This window comes from Typopeltis vanoorti, chromosome 16, assembly GCF_054136105.1.
Source record: "Typopeltis vanoorti isolate ZY-2024b chromosome 16, IOZ_Tvanoo_1.0, whole genome shotgun sequence".
Classification (NCBI taxonomy): domain Eukaryota; kingdom Metazoa; phylum Arthropoda; class Arachnida; order Uropygi; family Thelyphonidae; genus Typopeltis; species Typopeltis vanoorti.
Window position 1 is genome coordinate 2,438,396 of NC_143564.1, and position 19,904 is coordinate 2,458,299.

The 19,904-nt window shown below is 36.9% G+C and overlaps 1 protein-coding gene across 10 annotated transcripts in view; it reads left to right on the top strand.

The window, feature by feature from the left end:
- The window catches only part of LOC150097830 (CUGBP Elav-like family member 1-A), an 816,588-nt gene that overhangs the window by 484,231 nt on the left and 312,453 nt on the right, over positions 1 to 19,904 (top strand). The gene's annotated exons all lie outside the window — the stretch shown is intronic.

Sequence of the window (19,904 nt, forward strand, 5' to 3'; positions counted from 1 at the left end):
ATATATTTACCCAAATATATAAATACAAATTAAAACAAAATTTTGACACAAGCTTCAAGAAACATAATAGTATCGAATCTAAAACCAAATACTTCTCACAAAAGATAACTGAGACAGCTGAAGAAATCCTTGGATACAAAAAGAAAATAAATAAACCATGGATAACCAACAATATTTTGGACCTATGCGACGAAAGAAGATATTTGAAATCTCATATTAATAGTGGTGATAATAGAGAACAGTATAAAAATATTACTAAGATTATTAAAAAAAGAAATCAAACATGCTAGAAACTTATGGATATTGGATGAATGCAAAAATATAGAAGAGGACTTAAATAAAAATAATTCTAAAAGTGCTTTTCAAATTATCAATAAGCTAACCAAACCTTTTACCGCAATTAATTGGAACACAGAAGATAAAGATGGAACTCCTATCACGGATAACCAGAAAATAATTGATAGATGGAAATGTTACGCACCAAGCTTTTTTACACAACAGAGAATCGTTCCGGGATCAAGGGTTAGGGGCTGACCTCGATTAAAATGGACTGATAACATCAAAAAATAGACAAATTCCTCCCTTTCTCAACTGACATTAAGAACAAAAGACTGAGACGACTGGAGGAAGCTAGCAAAGAGTATCACCTACCATCCATGAATGACCTAACGGTTCATTTAGGACTATAGGAGAAGAAGAAGAAGAAGAAGTGGTTTTGAGGCATTGTGGTGTGACATAGAGGTGAATAGAATCAAATAATTTGGTGGGATGTTGTTATAGACGTGGTAATGTGGATGGTGGTGATAGTGAAATGTATAGTCAAATTAGCCAAGCAAATAAGAAAAGGGCAATCATTATGGGCGATTTTAATTATGGCAATATAGACTGGAATGATGAGATAGCAACTGGAAGTAAAGAAAATGAGTTTCTTGAGTTTTTGAGGGATAACTACCTCAGACAGCGTGTAATAGAGGGCACACGAGGATTAAGGGTCTTGATTTGGTCATCTCATCGGAGGATGTAATTATAAATGAGGTGTCAAATCATCCACCAATTGGTGAGAGTGACCATGAGGTGATTACCTTGGTAGTTGCCAGCATTGCAAGGACCACTGTGAGAAAAAGATATATGTGGAACTACAAGGGGGGGGGGTGATTATGAATTGCTCAGGGGACCGCTTGCGGGTGTAGCGTCTGGAAAAGAGATCAGTGCAGCTTGGGGGATTTTCAAAAACTATCTAGTAGATGCAATGTCTAAATGTATTCCAAGGGTAAGAAGGTTAAATAAGGTAGGTGTGAGATAGATGAATAAAAAGATTAAGCATGCGATAGAGAAATAAGGCATTGTGGAGGCAGCATAAGAGAAGTGGAAATAATCAATTTCATGAGGTCTACAAAGACCAGGCAAGGTCTTTGTAGACTTGGTTGGTGAGAGTAGCTAAAGAGAGGTATGAACAGCAGTTAGCTAGCAAAAGAAAGAAAGAATGATTATGGAAGGATGACATTCATTGCAGAAAATGGTATAAATACAGCTGTTGCAGAATATGTGGTGGAGATACTTAATGAGCAGTTCATAAAGATCTTTCAATCTTGTGAATGTGACTTCATGGAGAGATTGAGAGCAGTTGATGATGGGGAGGAGAGACTGACTGTAAGTGAGCAAGAGGTGTTTGTGGAGTTGAGTAAACTAGATGTAAATAAGGCTGTGGAACTTGATAATATATCACTGCGTATTCTGAAGGAATGTGCCAGAGAGTTGACACCTGCCTTGACATATTTTTTTAATATGAGTCTTGCACTTGGTCAAGTTCCTAAAGAGTGGAAGGAGGGCAAGATTGTGCCACTTCATAAAGGAGGTGATCGAAATCAAGCATCAAACTATAGGCCTATCTCCATGTCAGGTGTTGTGGTTAAGTTGTTGGAGAAGCTTGTAAGAACTAGGATCCAGAGTTGGGTGGACAACAATGGTATAATCTTTGATGGACAGCATGGATTTGCTAAAGGGAGGTCATGTTTTAGTAATCTACTTACTTATTACAATAAAGTGACTGCTTCCTTGGACAGAGCAAAAGGATACATAGTAATATACTTGGATTTCACAAAGGCTTTTGATAGAGTACCTCATGATAAGTTGACAGTCAAACTAGAGCAGATGGGGTTGGATATTAGATTAGTGCATTGGATTGGAGATTGGCTATCTGATAGGTATCAACAAGTTGTGTATGGGGGTGCGATATCCAGGAAAAGGAAAGTCACTAGTGTAGTGCCTCTGGGGTCTGTTTTAGGGCCATTACTATTTAACTTTTATATTAATGATATTGGCGAAGATTTGGATGGAGATATTCAGTTGTTTGCAGATGATGCAAAGTTGGGACAAACCATAAAGAGTAGTGAGGATGTTGTGGCCTTGCAAGAAGACTTGAATAAATTGAGTGATGGGGCACGGAAATGGGGATGTGAGTTCAATGTTGCAAAATGTAAGGTTTTAAAATTTGGAAAACAAAGATGGGATGCAGAATTTATGCTTGGTGAGAATATATTGTTGGAAGTAGAGGAAATAAGAGATCTGGGGGTGATAGTGGATAAGGATCTAAAATTCAGGGGACACATCGCCAAAATTGTGAAGACAACACAAAGGCTTCTGGGAATAATGCGGAGGACACTGACGTGTGGACGTAGAGAGATTCTTGTTCCGTTCTATAAGGCTTTGATTTGGCCACACATGGACTATTGTGCCCAGATTTAGTCACCAGTTTTTCAGAAAGATGAAGAGATGTTGGAAAGGGTTCAAAGGCGACTGACTAAGGTAGTTTCTGACCTCTGGAATGATGAGTATGTGGAAAGATTGAGAAGATGTAATTTGCAGAGTCTGGTGGAGAGGAGGAAGAAGGGAGATATGATAGAGACCTACAAGTTGGTAAGGGGTTGTTATAAGATCGATAGTGGTGAAGTTCTAGAGAGAATAGTGGGAGATCAGGGGAAAACCAGAGGTCATCCCTGGAAACTGTATAAAGAGGGTGTGAGTAGGGGGAGTGAGAGGCAGGTTTTTTTTCGTGCTGAGTTGTGTATGATTGTAATGCCTTGCCTGAGAGTGTGGTGTCTGCAAGGAGTTTGAGTGTGTTTAAGACACAGTATGATGAGATGTGTGTGGTGATAAAAGTACCTTCCAGATGAGTCTTTCACTCCATAAGGTCTTGGGGTAATAATAATAACAATACTTGTCCATTAGCAGACTATGGAAAGGACCATCAAATAGTAGAGCCAAAGTAAGACTGAGACTCCAAAACCTTCCAAGTCAGGCCCATTCCACTAGACTGGATGTCAGATTAATCTCTAATGGTTTTGCAGAAGAAATGTCAACACAGTTGGATGATCTTTTGGAGACTAGTGAGAAGAACTCATCTGAAATGCTCTGGGAAGGAGTCAAGTTTATAATACAGGATACGGCCAAGAAGTATCTAGGCCCTAGAAGACCAGGAGACCCATGGATATCAGATTCAACATGATATCCGAGTGAAAGAATGCAGTTGAAGAAACAAAGAGATCTCACAGGGACCGAAGAATATATGTGATTGCATAGACAAGTCAGACAAGCTATCAAGCAGTACACGAAAAAATTTTATGCTAATAAATGTGTTGAGATTCCAGTTGAGGAGGCACAACTTAAAAGAATATTTTGTTTAGTTTTTGACATAAGCACAAGTTCAAGCCCAAATTGAATGTTATCAAAGGCAGGAATGGAGCAGTACTAACAGAAGAACAGAACATCAAAAACAGATGGAAAGAGTACTGTGAGAACTGTACAGCAGAGAGGATAAGGAAAATTTGCAGTAGCCCTTTCACCAGGATAATTTGGATTTGAAACTGAATGAGCAGTTAAACAGCTTACCAGCAATAAGGTCCCTGAGAGCAGATGGAATCTTAAAAGAGTTAAGACCACAGGGGAAAGGAATAAGAGTGTTTCATAGATTGATAGGAATGATATGGGAGACAGGTTCATGGCCTAGAGATAGGGAGGAGTTGGTTTTCATGCCATTTCACATGAAGGGAAATATGATGGATCATAAGAACTATAGAGCTATTAGTTTATATTCTCATGCAAGAAAGATTTCATTAAACACCATTCTAAATAGAATTGATGCAGAGATGCCTCAGGAACAAGCAGGTTTCAGGAAAGGCAAGGGTACCAGAGATCAGATCCTTTGCCTTAGATAGAGCATTGAAAGCTATAAAGAATTTAGACTCCCGATGGTAATGTATTTCATAGACACATTCAAACACAGTCAAAGCTTTTGACTCTGATCAGCATGTGAAATTGTGGGGTATAATGAAAACGATGAGTTTACCTCAATACATTATCAGGTTGATAACTAACTTGTAAAGAGCCAGAAGCCATGGTAAGAAGAGGTGTTGGATTAACTAATTGGCTTCAGGTTGGCAACAGAGTTAGACAAGGATGCCTACTTTCTCCTCACCTGTTTAGTGTCTGCTGAGGGCATCGTGTGTAGCATTGGATGAGCATAAGACATGAATAAGGATAGGTGGCAGGTTGATCAGTAATCTGCAGTACACTGATGATGCAGTGCTCCTTTGTAATGATAAGAAAGAACTAGGATGAATTCTTGATAAACTTAATGAGACTAGTAATAACAGAGGGCTTCAATTCAATCCTAACAAGACAAATATTATGGTAATCAGAGGAAATATAGACAGGGAAGCACCTGAGTAACAAGTGTACCTTATGGAAAAAGAATTGAAGAAGTCAGCAGATTCGAGTACTTGGGATCCATTATTAATGTGAAGAATTGCTGTTTAGAACACATCAGCAGAAGAATAAGATTAGGAATGGCTAAAACAATAGTCAGAGACTTGTCTAAAATCTGGAAGGATGGATCTGTCTCCACAGGAACAAAGCTGAGAATTCTGGATGTAACTCTTCATTCAACAGCAACTTATGAATGTGAGACTTGGAACCTAAAGAATGAAAAAACAAATGAATGGGTGTTAGAAAGAATCAGTAGAACTTTAAGGCTCCTTAAGGATATTGGCAGAAGAAAGTTGAAATATTTTAAACACATTGAAAAGATGACAGGATAACTTCTCAAAACATTAATAGAAAGTAAAGTTCCTGGAAAATGAGGCAGTGGTAGATCCTCAATGAGATGGATGGATGGTTGGTGTGTCTGGAGTGACGATCTTTAGAGAGTTGAATGCTCCAGAAAAGCATACAACAGGACCACCTGGTGAGGACTGGTGTGTCACATCAGTGTCTGATGATGTTCAGTGAATAGATGGATGGATGGATGGTATTTTAACAGTAGACAGAAACATATATTTATGGAATGTGTAATTTTTTTTTCTTTGAAAGCTGAACGACTTTCATTTTAGCTCAATATCTTCGGTTGTTCAGTTACTAGATGAAGAAAATATTCACAGGGATGAATGACATGAAGAATGTTATTTAAATAGAGAAATAGTTTATATATATACACGAGGTGTGGCTATTAAATAACGAGACTGGTTGCAAAAATGTGGTGTATTATTACAATTGTACAACTTAATTGTTATCTCCTTCAACATACTCCGCTCCTCTATCTATACACCGTTGCATATGAATTTTATGAATTTTCCATTGTTGGAAGCAGTGCTGCAAGTCATCAGGTGTTATCTGCAATGTCATTTTCTCCTTTACCTCATCCTGATGACAGTGGAGCCGGACTTCAGATCATCATTTGTGATGAGACATGGATTTTCCAGTAAGAATGAAAAAAAAAAAAAAAAAAAAAAGCAAGAATGAGCAAGTCAAAACTTGAGGCAATGCTGATCGTTTTTTTTTATATATCAATGGTGTGGTAATGGATGAATGAGTACCAGAGGGTCAGACAGTTAACCAGAACCTTGAGGTTCTGGCCAAGCTGAGAGAACGAGTGAGGAAGAAGAGACCTGATCTGTGGAAGAACAACGCTTGGATTCTCCATCAGGACAGCACTCCAGCCCACAGTGCTCTGTCTGTAAAGCAGCATCTGGCTGATAAGAAGATCCCAGTGTTAGACCATCCACCTTACTCGCCAGACTTGGCTCCATGCGACTTTTACCTTTTTCGAAAGTTGAACTCAGCATTGAAGGGCACCCATTTTCAGTCAGTGAATGAGGTAAAGGAGAAAACGGCAGCACTACTGAAGCAGATAACACCTGATGACTTGCAGCACTGCTTCCAACAATGGAAAATTCGTATGCAACGGTGTATAGATCGAGGAGGGGAGTATGTTGAAGGGGATAACAATTAAGCTGTACAATTGTAATAATAAACCACATTTTTGCAATCAGTCTCGTTATTTAATAGCCAGACCTCGTATATATATAAACTTTCTTTTCTGAGTCAGATGAAAAGTTCATAAATCATAAATTGACAAAGGTTGTATCTATATCTTTATATGGGTTTTTTCAAATGAAGGTGAGTTAGCCAATCTCATATCGAGGTAGCAGGGTTTTTCATCCCACATGCACACAAATCAGCCTCGAGAAAACAAGCAATTTACAGACAAAAAATACTAGTGGTGGTGGCCAGTAGATGGTATTAGTGTAGATCAGTGTTTCTCAAACTTCAGATATCTGTGTACCCCTTCTTAAATTTTCATTATTACCAAGAATCCCGTTATCAAAATAATAAAGTATATTTCATTATAAATGTCTATTTTATTTGAATTTATATGTTCTTGTAAACAAAAAATATGATTTTTAATGGAACAAAATTTGGAATAGGTTCCTCTTCATTTCCCATCCATGAAAATACACATTTCAAGTAATTTATATCATACTTACGAAGATTTTTCATCTTCTTCCTAGTTGGTTCTCTAGAGATGTCAGACGACACACCCTTATCAATTTCATTTGATCCAGATACAATATCAACATTTTCTTGTTGTTTACAGCTACTTGTATTTGCTATATTGCTCTCTTTTGTGCGTTTTATAAATTCAGTCTTTAACCAATGATCCGTACTTAAGAATTTGAAAGCTAAAAAAATTACTGTATTTACTCAAATATAATTCTCACTTTTTTCCCAAAATGAAAGCTAAAAAATCGTGGTGTAAGATATATGCAGGTATTTTCGGAAACTAAAGTTTTAAGAAAATAACTGAAACTAGTATGACTTACCAAGAAGCTCCTATTCGCTATCGCTGCTTTTGGCATCGAGAACAGTTTCCTTGTGTGCATCATCAAAGTCATCCACCCAAATAGCTTCATCTTCTTTCCCATTATTTCAAGCAAAAATTACCAGTAATTTACGACTTGAGATATATAATGAACAATCCTTCGCAAATGACTAATGAGAAGTAAAAACAAAGTGCAAAACAGACAGCAATGGTAAGCTAATAGAGATAGAGCAGCTATGAAGAAGTGCATATGATGTTCACGACAGGGTAGTGTCAAGCAAAACGATATATTGCACTGGGATTCTGGTGGAAAGGCTTAGACGTTGGTTATGCATTATTACTAAATAGTTTAGGGAAATAACAATGTAGACTAGGATATACATTAAAATAACTTTTTAATACAAATCCAATATTTCGGCAACGTCACGTTTCCATTTTCAACAGGAACTTGTGAGCAAGACACGGCATGCAGGCACAACAAACAGTAAATGAGCATGAAGCAGGAAGCTATTCTTTCTCCTAAAGTCCTATTGGTGCCCCCTAGCAGGCAATGTTGGTATTCTTGGGCGATTGGGCTGAGGTCTTCTGATGTAGGTTTCCCAAATTTTAGGCAGTCTCATGCAGCCAGATTTGTTAAAGTTTGGATTGCACTGGGAACATATGGTTTTGCTTGTCTATACAGCAGTTTCTGTTGGAGGGGAGATGTGATTCATTAGTTAGTGCCATTTTTATTCCAGTTGTCTCTAATTGCACTATTTGTTGAGAAATATATTACAGACTGTTAATGTCTCTGTAACTTATTCAGTGATACAATAAAACTACTTGTTTTTCTTGTGTTGTTTACCGCAGGGAGCGAGTTACTAGAGTTATGTGGCAATAGTAACTCACAATTTGAGTAGGAGAATTCCTACATAATATATAATTTATTGAGAAATATATACATTTAAAATTTTTTTCTTAATAATGATTCCATGAGTTAATAATGCATAGCCAAAAATTGCCACATACTCCCTGAAGACCTTTCACGTACCCCCTCCCCAAGGGGATATGCATACCACACTTTGAGAAACACTGGTGTAGATGATGATGGGACTGGCAGTTCAGTGTAGTTGGTGGATTAAGTCGTGGAGACATAGAGCTGTCGTGCGGGTGCCCTCCCTTGATGAGTCTTTGGACTCCATGGAGGTGTCATGTAATAATAATAATTATTATTATTTCCTTTGTTTTTGTCAAATCTCTTAAAACATATGCATCTACTCAGCATCTTAATGTTCAAGAACAAACTTGCAGAAGGTGATGATAGGATGAAATAATGAAATTACTGAAGCACTTCTAAAGTAGCATATATACTCTGGAGAAAAGATAAGCCATATAGTGATGTGGAAATCATAAAACAGTGAATTGCCAAAGTTGCAGCATGTCTGGATTCAGATAAAGTTAATAAATACAAACAACTTCCTCTTTTAACTGAGCAACAACAACATGAATTAGTTGTTAGTGTTACTGAACAGCTTCAAAAATGTTGCCAAAATGAAAATACTTATTTTTCGATTGCTCTAGATGAGTCCACTGATATTACTAACTCAGCATAAGTTTTATTTTATATTCATGTTATAACTGCAGATTTTCAGTTTATGAACAGCTACTAACTTCGACTACTCTTATGGAGAGAGAGAGAGAACACATAAAATTGGTGTTCTTAATATTTTTAAAGATAAATGATGGGAATTAAAGCATAATTTTTGTAATTTAGTAAGTGTATGCACAGATGGTGCTCCTTCTATGAGGGGATAACATGAAGGGTTTGTTGCATTACTACAAAATGAAATATAAAATTCTGATAACTTGATTTCATTTCATCGTATATTACATCAACATAATCTTTATGCCAAATCTACTCTTTTAAAAGACACATTAAGGACAGTTATTATTATTATTATTCAGGCATCCAGAGAGTCATCACGGGAGGTCCTTTCTAAGAAACACAAGTCTATCAAGACTCATCGAGGGAGGTCCCTCCTATGAAACACAAAGTCTATCATACCACTCCTTAAACGCATTGACCATTCTCGCTCTCACCACTCCATCAGGCAATGCATTCCATGGTTCAACCACCCTCCATGCAAAGAAACCACTCCTCACCCTCTTTCTCACAGTTTCCTTTTGTAACTTCCAGAGATGGCCCCCTTGTCATGACTCCTTCCTGCTGTTCAACCAAGCGAAAGAAGTGTCAACCCTGTAAACACCTCTGAACAGTTTAAAAGTCTCAATTATATCACCTCTCCTCCTCCTATCCACCAAACTCTGTAGTCCACACTCCCTCAGCCGATCCTCATAACAAACATTGTACAGTCTTGACACCATCTTTGTTATCCACCTTTGTACCCTTTCCACAGTTAATTTATCCCCTTCAAATCCTGGGGACCAGATCTGAGAACAATAGTCTAAGTGTGGTCTGATCAGAGTCTTATACAATGGAATGATAACCATTTTATCTCTGCAGGTCAGTGTCCTTCTCATTATTGCAGCAATCCTCTGTGTTACCTTCACTACCTTTGCAATATGTCCCCTAAATTTCAGGTTTCTATCAATTCAACCCCAGATCTCTTGTCTCCCCTACTTTCTCCAATTTAACTCCTCCCATGGAGTATGCAGCGTTCCATGTTAACTATATTCGAGCAAATGCTTCAAGGCATCACCAATTTTGTAATTTGATTCAAAATTGATGAGGAAGCATTAAGTGTAAATTACCCTTATCACTCTGAAGTATGCTGGTTGTCACAGGGAAAAGTTTAGAAAAAAAGTTTTAGCACTATGAAAACAAATTACCTTTGTCAATTTTTCATGGAATAAAATAAATCTTGTAAATTTTCTAAAGAGGATTTCTGCAGAAATGCTGCATTTTTATGTGACTTAATATCAAAACAAAACTGTGTACAAGGCCAAACTAAATTAATATACAGAGCATTCAAGAATTTAGGATGAAGTTTTATTTTTTTTATTTTTTATTTTTTTTTCAAAACTTCTTTTCAAACCTGTAATTTCAGCCAGAAATTTTCCTGAACTGTCAAAGGTAGTTAAAGAACAGAGCACTAATAAAATCTTAAGAAACTGTGATATTATTGAATACAGCAATATCTTAGACTCATTGATTGAAGAATACAATGACAGGTTTAAAGATTTTGAGAAACATGATCTCCCTCTTATACTGGTTTTTTAACACATCTGGTCGATGTCTCTAGTGCACCTGAAAGTTTACAAAAATGGGCTTTCAAAAGACAATATTCTGACATATCGTTTTGATGGTAAGAAAGATCCCATTGAAATATGGAGGAATGATGTCAAGTATCCAACAATGTACCATCATGCTCGGCATGTTCTTGATGTTCTTAAATTCTAATTCTAATTCTTCAATTTTGGACAAATCCTTTTATCCAAGTGTGAGCAAACAAAGTTTGTGCCTGAAGTATCTTCTGGACTGGAGTAAGGTGGTACAACACCAGGGCGACTCCTTGCAAAGGTGGAGCAAGATACCAACACTCCTATCTCAGTATCTCCCATTAAAGGAAGGGCCACTACCCAGACTAGTTAATAGTTGGTAGCTTGCTCCACCTTTGCAAGGAGTCGCCCAGTGTTGTAACACTTTACCCCAGTCCTGAAGATACTTTCAGGCACAAACTTTGTTTGTACACACTTGGATAAAGGATTAAACTAAATTTATTATATTCTAACCAAGTGAAAAATAAACTTTCAACATCAATTTTGGACAGACTGGCCATTCTTCCTTGATTAGAATTGAAAAACATCAAGACTATATTACATTTTGGGAATCTGACATATTTAGTTTAATCCTTTATCCACTTGGATAAAGGATTAAACTAAATTTATTATATTCTAACCAAGTGAAAAATAAACTTTCAACATCAATTTTGGACAGACTGGCCATTCTTCCTTGATTAGAATTGAAAAACATCAAGACTATATTACATTTTGGGAATCTGACATATCTGACCTTGCTTCCTATGCTATTGATACTAGGCACTGAGTTCTTTGGAACCAGACAAAATTTCTCTACTCCAGCAAGTTCAAATTCGATCATCTGTTCCTTGAAACATGTAAAGCACTAAGAAATTGTCTGAACCAGAACCAATCAGACTGTATGCCAATATCCAAGTTTTGGGTGATACTATTAATTGTTCACAATTTTTTTTAATTAATAATTATTTTAAATAATTTTTATCTATGCAGCTTACTACAATTGTTTCTTTGAACTCTGATAGTGTAATATCATATACTTCATTGCGACTGAAACACAACTAATATATGCATGATTTATGACTCATTATTTTGATTCATCTTTTGAATGGTTAATGGTCTGTCTCCCTGTCATCCAATGCTATGTCCTGTCCACATAACATCGGATGAAATATATTGGAGTTTTTTTAATAAATTTTATATAATTTTTGTTACATGTGTAAGCCGTGAAGGTTAGTTTAATAGTAATATAAAACAACCATATGATGTTTCCTAACATACTATATTTGAAGGATTTCATAATTTCATGCCACTGGTTGCTCACATTGCCAGTACTGTATAAATATATGCATTGGTTCTCAGTTATCTCTTTCTCTTACACATTTATTTAATTCCTGCAGCTGATTGTCTTTAACTCAGCTATTCTTAAATTGATGACCTGTTAATGATGCCTTTTGTATTTGGCTTCACAACTGAATGATATTAACCTTTTATTATCCATCTTGCCAACTGTGAACAGTCACAGTTAAATTGATAAGTGAAAAAAAAAAATAAATAAAAGAAGTGAATTCCAGAATGGTGATCTACAACAAAGTATTGCATTGGCTTTATTGTTTCCTGTGCTTCTCTATCTTTAACTCCTAAGTGACTCCATCAGAGAAACTCAGTATCGTATCAAATACTGCAGCATTAGAACAAAGTAGATCTGTTACACTAAATTATAAAACTCAATAATTTGAGTTGCTACTTTTGTCAACAATTTCATTTTGCAAAGCAAAGAAAGTATTTTCAGCCTAGCTAGTTATCTGGATGTATACTCAAAACCAGCTGTCTGATTTAACCCCCCCCCCCCACACACACATGAATGGTATCTCCAGAGAGTTTAAGAGAAGGGAGGGGGGAAAGGGAAAAGAAGTTTTACAGATTAGTCATCAAAATGTCCTTATTATGCGAACAGGAAAAGACATATCTCCTTGTTTGCATATAATAGTAAAAGTCTTATATCCCACCTAGCCATACAGTTTATTAGGGGGGAAAAAATCAAAACTATTGTGTATATATTATTATTATTATTATCTGAGACCTCCAGGGAGTCAAGGACTCATTGAGGGAGGCTGTAAATTACCTAACCCAGCAATCATACCTTCCCTTAAATTCATTTACACTAGATGCACTCACTACCCCTAAGGGCAAATTATTCCACTCACTCACTGCTCTCTGGGAGAAAAACCTAGCTCTTACCCCTTTCTTGACTGAGAACAACCTTAACTTCCATGGATGCCCCCCGTTTTCTCTCCCCGCCTTCCATATAACAAAAAATTTCATCATTTGAAATGCTATAACACCCATTCAAAAGTTTATAGACCTCTATCATGTCACCCCCTCTTTCTCCTGTTAACCAGAGTCTGCGATACACATACTCACAATCTGTCCTCATAATCTAAATCCCATAATCCGCATATAATCTTTCTTACTCTTTTTTGCACCCTTTCCACAGCTTCTTTATCCCCTTGGACCTGGGAGACCAAATCTGCACACAATAATCCAGGTGTGTGGTCTTATCAAAGCCTTATAAAGAGGCAAAATTACTTCCTTATCCTTACATGTCAAGGTTCGCTTCAACATAGCAATTATTCTCTGAGTTGTATTTGCAACTTTTGCTATGTAACCTTTGAACTTTAAATTCTTATCCACCAATACACCAAGATCCCTTGCCTCTTCAGTTTCTTGTGGCATAACTCCGTTAATATAATATGCCCCTGGAACTCTAATCATGCCAAAGTGCATAACTTTACGCTTACTAATATTAAACTGACAGCCATTTTCATTTGCCCAGATTTCCAGTCTATTCAAATCATTTTGTAATTGCTGAGTATCAGTAGCATCCCTGATTGCCCTGCCTATCTTCGCATCATCAGCAAACTGTTGCACATCTGATGATAGATCCTGCTTGATATCATTAATGTATAGATTGAACAATAATGGCCCAAGGACTGAATCCTGAGGTACACCACTGGTTACCTTAAATCTGGCAGATTCACACCCACTGTATACCACTTTTTGATATCTGTCTGTCAACCATCCCCTTATCCAAGTCAATACATTATATTCCAATCCCACATTCTCCAGTTTATGCAATTTGTACAGCCTGTCATGTGGTATCCTATCAAATGCCTTAGAAAAATCCACCATTATCATAGTGTATCCATTCCCTTTATCCAACTCGGCCATAACATTGTTATAAAATATGAGCAAATTGCTAAAACATGACCTTCCTTTAGTAAACCCATGTTGTTACCTGCAGAGTATAGAATGCTTGTCTACCCATTTCTGTATGCAAGTTCTTACCAACTTCTCTAAAATCTTCACTACCACACCTGAGATACTATACTAAATCACTTAAGGAATTGACAATGTAGATAAGCATATAAATTAAATTACACGTTAATAAATATTGCCGATATTTCAGCAACGTGACGTTGCCATCTTCAAATGGAACTTACAATAAACGCATGTGCACGTAGGCACTACAACACAGTAACTGAGAATGAAGTGATGAAGCTATTGTTCTCCTAAAAGTCCTGATGGTGCCTCCTAGTGGGCAATGTAGGTGTTCTTGGCCGTTGGGCTGAAGGTCTGCTGATGTAAGCCTCCCAAATTTAGGGCAGTCTCATACAACCAAATTTGTTGAGGTTTGGAGAGTTTCTTAGGGCTGAGACCGATTCCATGAATAGTCTTTCGAATTTGTATTTGCTACGGTGTATTACTGTAGCTTTCTTCCACGGTATTCTGTGGCGTGTATCCGGAGCATGGTCTACATGACCAGAGTGGCTGTACTTGTGAAACCGGATGTAGTCCTTATGTTCCGAAATTCTGATATTCGCTGTCCTGCCTGTTTGGCCAAAGTAAGACAGTTTACAGCTGCAAAGGACCTGGTATACACCAAGTAGGTCTAGGGGAAGTGGTTGGTCTTTAGTGGAGCGGATAAGGGATGCCAATTTTTTGTATGGTCTGTAACAGGAGGTCAAGTCATGATTTTTCAAGATTTTGGTATTTTTTTTCCGAGATGCCTCGGATGTTGGGAATGGTGATGGATTTAGAATAATTCTTGTTGTGAAGGGGCGGGGGGGTTGAGGTTTGTTGGTTTCAATATTTTTTGGATTTTTTATTTAGGGCCTTGTCGTTAGAACAGATTAGTTTAGCCCTGTTGTATAGTGTTTTCACCACTCCATATTGTTAATAATAAATTTAGTTTAATCCTAGGATTAAACTACATTTATTATAGTCTGACCAAGTGAAAAATAAACTTTCAACTCCATATTGTTGTTGGGGGGGGGGATGAGATTGTTGGTGAATGTATCTGCCTGTATGGGTGGGCTTTCTATAAACTGAGAAAACCAAGGTTCCATCAGGCTGATGGGTGACTAGTGTGTCTAGGAAAGGGAGGCTGTTGTTTTCCTCTTTTTCCAGAGTGAACTTGATTCTGGGGGTGTTGGTTGTTTAAGTGTGTTAAGAAGGAGAGGAGTGTATCAGAGCCATGTGGTCAAACGTTGTCAATTTCTTAAGTGATTTAGTAATACATAACCAATGTATAAGCTTGTCTACGAGAATTACCAGAGATACTAATAGGTCAGTAGTTAGACACATCAGTTTTTGCACCACCTGTGTGCTGTGGAACTATCATACATTCCTTCCATTCCTGTGGTATCATTCCTGAGCTGAGATTCAAGTTATACAAATGTGTGAAAGGCCTAGCCAATTCAGCTGAACATTCTTTTAGCAGATGGGCTGATATTCCATCTGTCCTGTTGGCAAATTCTTATCCAGATTATGCAAGAGCTCCTCAACCTCATTTTCATGAACGTCTAGCTCTTCATCCAACATAGCAGTAGCACTGTGCACCATGCTACATACAACTGGTTGATATATCTTATCAAAGTGAGCATTACCTGAACAATCTCCTTGGCTTCTGACACTCGTGTACCATCTGCATTTAATAAAATTAATCTACCACATTCATTCTTTCTTTTGCTTGCGGCATAATGATAAAATTCTTTTGGATTGATTTTAGCTTGCATGGCCAATTTCTTTTCATACTCAGTTTTAGCTTTTCTCATAATACTTGTTACTTTTCTGGCCTGAGCTTTATATATTTCATAACTCCTCTCACTCTTATTCTCACGATATTCTTTCCGCATCAACTTCTTTTTGTGGATCTCTTGCTTAATAAGGCTATATATTCATTTCACTCCCGACCTATTTATTCTTCGAACACTAGGGATACATTGAGTTACTGTCTCATTCAAGCACTTTTTCAAAGATTCCCATGCATTGCTGACAATTTTTCCATTCAGTAACTGATACCATGGGACCAAAGATAGTATTCTTCTAAGTTGATCATAAGTTCCAGCTTTATAGTTCAGCATGTAGCCTGTTTTAATCAGAGCTTCAATACAAGTAGATACACTAGTGGCCAAAATTGTGGAAACCTTTTGGAAAAAGTGTATTTTTGAGATTTGATGACTCATAACACCGCTTTTTTTTGGTGTAATATCATAAAATCATATATATATCAATGGAGAGATAATTTAATCAAGAATGTAATGCAACAAAGTTTGTTCAATTATATGTATTCTATGAAAAGTTATAGCCAAATAACCAGAAAAAAGAAGCACAACTTGCTTAGGTTGATATGAAGTAGCTTTCCTTCATTTGAATGTAGCCAATGAGCATGAGTGTTTAGAGAGCCAATCAGGTGTCATCTTGTTTTGGCAATGAGCCAGTAAGGTCACAGTAGGATTCAGCTATTGAGCTGAGAGGAGGACATTTGTCAGTGTTTTATGTGATTGCTATCAAGTTGGTTGGGTTTTTTTGTGTTCTTTCATTTAGTTAGCTTGTAAAACATTATAAAATTAAAGAAATGGCAAAGAGTTGACTGGTCACCCAGAAAGCGATGTAAAATAGTACTATTAACTGAACAAGGTTCAGTTATGAAGAAATTAGAAGAAATATTGGTGGAAACTTAACCAAAGGTGGCATTTCTATATTTTTGAAGAGGTATAAGGAGACTGGGCCATTACAAAACCAGACTGGTAAAGGCAGGAAAAGGTGCACAACAGCAAGTGATGATAGAAGAATTAAGAGACTGTGCCTACGTGATAGAAGAAAATCATCTGGGTGTATACAAGATGGAATGGTGCAATACAATGTGAAGTTGAGTGCAAGGACTGTTCAGCGCAGACTGCAGGAATTTGGTCAAAATGCTAGAATTTCACAAAAAAAGCCATTTTTATCTCTCAAACAAAGGTTGAAAAGATTAAACTGGGCTAAAACCCATGGTAACTGGACAGCAGAAGAATGGGACAGTGTTATTTGAAGTGATGACACCAAAATCTCCCTGTTTGGTAGTGATGGCATAAAATACATAAGGAGAAGAATCGGAGAAGATTTGCATCCTGATTGCATTACATCTACTGTGAAACACCCATATAATGTTATGATCTTGGGTTGTATGACGTCGAAAGGTGTGGACAGAATTTGCATGATTAATGAGAATATAAATGAAATACTTCAGCCCAAACTGAAGCCTTCTGCATGTGATCTTTTCCAAGATAATGAAGCATTTATATTTTAACTGGATTCAGCTCCATGTCATGTTGCTGCTGGGAGCAAAAAGTGGTTTCAAGATAATCATTTTCCACTCCTGGAATGGCCTGGGAATAGCCCAGACCTTAACCCAATCGAAAATCTATGGAGCCAAAACTAGTTAGTCAGAAGCAACCCACCAATAAAACCAAATTAATAGAAGAAATAAAATTTCAATCTTGGTTTTACATTATAACAGCTGCAGAACTAAAAACACTTGGTTCACTCAATGGGAAGGCGTTGTAAGGCCATATTAACTCTAAAGGTTACCCAACTAAGTATTAACTCACATTGTGAGAATTTTTGTATATCTCATTTTTTTCTATGTGTTTCACTTTTCTTCTTTATAACTGCTGTTCCACTCTTTCATCCATTCCTAAGCTTCTTCAACAACCTCCAAAATATTTTGCCACCTTCTTGATATTTATTTTCTATATTCTTGCCAAAGTCCTCCTATGACTTTTGTTTAACTAGTTTTACACAGTGTTTAGCTTTCTTACATTTGTCTCTATATTCTCTAAGAGCACAAGCTGACTTATTTGACAGGAACTTTTGATATGCTTTCTTCTTTTCCTTCACTGCCTCTTTAACTTCCTGTGTCTACCAGGGAGTTCTAATTTTTTTATCCTTACAGACAACTTCACCACATGCCTCTCTGGCAGAATCAATCAATGTTTTCTTCAGAGTTTGCCACTGAATCTCCAAGGTTTGATTCCTTTTCTCAACTCTTTCATTTTTTCTTCAAGAATCTTTGTGTATTTTAGTCTACAGTTCACATCTGAGAGCTGCTCAACTTTTATTCGCTTTAAAACTTTCTTACATGTTATTCTTTTCAATATGAAATTCAATTTTATCCTGCTCAAGACTAAATAGTGATCACTTCCAATTTCAAATCCTCTGTAGACTCTGGTGTCCTGCACCAGGGAGAAAACATCACTATCAACAATAACATAGTCAATGAGACTTTTCTTATTCCTAGCCTGTTCTCTCCATGTGAATTTGTGCACATTTTTATGTTGGAACGTGGTGTTAGTAATAACCAGTCCATGTCCTGAGCAGAAATCCAATAGATATTTGCCATTATTATTAGCTTTGCTCTTTTCTCCAAATTTTCCCAAAATATTTTGTATGTCTCACAATCATTTCCTACTCTGCTATTTAGATCCCCAACAAGGACCAACTTTTCATTTTTCATTGTGTCAGTTGCTTTTTCTAAAGCCTCAAAAAATTCCTCCACTTCTACCTTAGTAGAACCTTCTGTGGGACCATAGGCACAAATAAGTCTCATTGTCCAGTTCCCCCTTCTCATATTTGCCCACATTACTCTACTTGAGACTGACTGCCATTCAAGAAGATTAGCCTCGTATTTTGTGTTGAATACTATGGCTACCCCTTCTTTTCCTTGATTGTCATTGCCTGAATATAACATTTTGTATTTATTGCTCAGAAAGCTCTCACCAGTTTTGGTCCTTTTTGTTTCATTCACCACTATTATGTCGATCCTGTACTTATCTAATTCCTCAGCTAGCTCTATTTCTTTGCCATTCAGGCTTCTTACGTTGATAGTACCGATCTTTAACTCTGGTGATATTGAGTTGGGGGTTTGTTTTCAGATTTGTTCCAGTAGCTGACTTTTCGCTATTTGCCCTGGTTCCCTGGCAAAAACAAGGGGCAGCCTTGTTTAACCGGGTGATGCCCCAGCCGGCATGAATTTTGTCATGTTGTACCATCATTTTTTATTTTGGATTCTTATTACTAATTAAAATCATCCATAATGATCACCAAAATAATAATCATCCAACTTTATTTGTTTCTTATCTATACAGGATGATCTTATCTTCTTCTTCTGTTGTAACCTTGTCAGTGCTGAGACTTTAAATAAACAACCTGGTTAAGGGCATCGTCATTTTTTTTTTCTTTTGCATTTTCTTGTAATACTTGATTGAATTAAGAGAAAGCATCCAGTGAATTATATGGCTGTATTTGCATTGGAGAGTTTAATATCCTAAACTCCTGCAGTTTATCTACCTCCATTTTCACGAGTCACTGCATTCTACATTTTCTCCAAATTATTTTAAAATCACCCTCAAGAAATTTTTACTCAGTAATTATGGAAAGATGACTTTGATGAATACAGATATCTTTCCATAATTATTCTTCTATTTACTTGCTAAATAGTGAAAGAACTTTGCACTGGTTGGCTAATTTCCTCTCATAATCTAATCATTCTTCTTATCTGTACTCTGTGCAGCTCTCATGAGATTGCTGATCACATTTCTCCTTATAATCCCTTCCCAACTTTTTCGCAGTTCTGTTTATTATTAATATTGTACAGGCAACTACATGGAGTCCAAAGACTCATCATGGGAGACCCAAACTATCCACACAATCTATCATAGCTCTCCTTGAACACATTAACAGATAAAGCACTCACAACTGACTCTTGCAACCCATTCCACTCAACCTTCCATGCAAAAATTCTAGTCCTCACACCCCTACTAACCACATGTTTATTCAACTTCCAGGTATGGCCCCTTGTTCTGGCCCCTCCAGCTAGTTTAATGATTATATTTAACTATACTGTTTAACTGCCATCTAACTCATGGTCAGGTTTATCTGTTAGCCAAGGTTTTTTAAAAAAACCCAACTAATGTGGTTTCTAAGATACCTGATTACTGCTTATGATACGGAAGTTAATCTTGTCTTGATTTATCTGCTATGCCTGTAAATTGCACGTGTTCTGATTAGTTTGCCTCTCTTGCTGGATGAAAAAGCCATTTCCGGGAGGAAACACCCTTCCACTTCAACATAGACTGGTAACTCGCATTCACTTGAAAAACTCTGATAA